The sequence below is a fragment of the Egretta garzetta genome, unplaced genomic scaffold (genome assembly GCF_000687185.1).
Source record: "Egretta garzetta isolate BGI_Z169 unplaced genomic scaffold, ASM68718v1 scaffold51, whole genome shotgun sequence".
NCBI classification, from domain to species: domain Eukaryota; kingdom Metazoa; phylum Chordata; class Aves; order Pelecaniformes; family Ardeidae; genus Egretta; species Egretta garzetta.
Window position 1 is genome coordinate 2,284,065 of NW_009258549.1, and position 334 is coordinate 2,284,398.

Genomic DNA, 334 nt, shown 5'->3' on the forward strand with positions numbered 1-334 from the left:
GAGAGATCCATCTGTCACTGGAATCTGGAAAAGAAAGCACAGGGGAGACAAGAAGAGGCATCAGTTGGAGGGGTCTTTGAGATAGGAGTAGAGACAGCAAGGTTTCATGAGACGAGGGACATAGGGAAGAGACAGCATTATGGGGGATGCAAGCAGGAGAGGGGTGGCACTGACTGCCATGCTGATAAGCCTTTGAGAAGGGAACCCTCACGACATATAATCTCATGTCAGGGGCATGCAGAAGGGTACCTGGGCCCCCTTAAGTAACGTGGTCACAGGCAGGGACCTGGGGGATGGGGGGGCAGGGGGTGGAAAAGGGGAAGGGGAAGGGGAA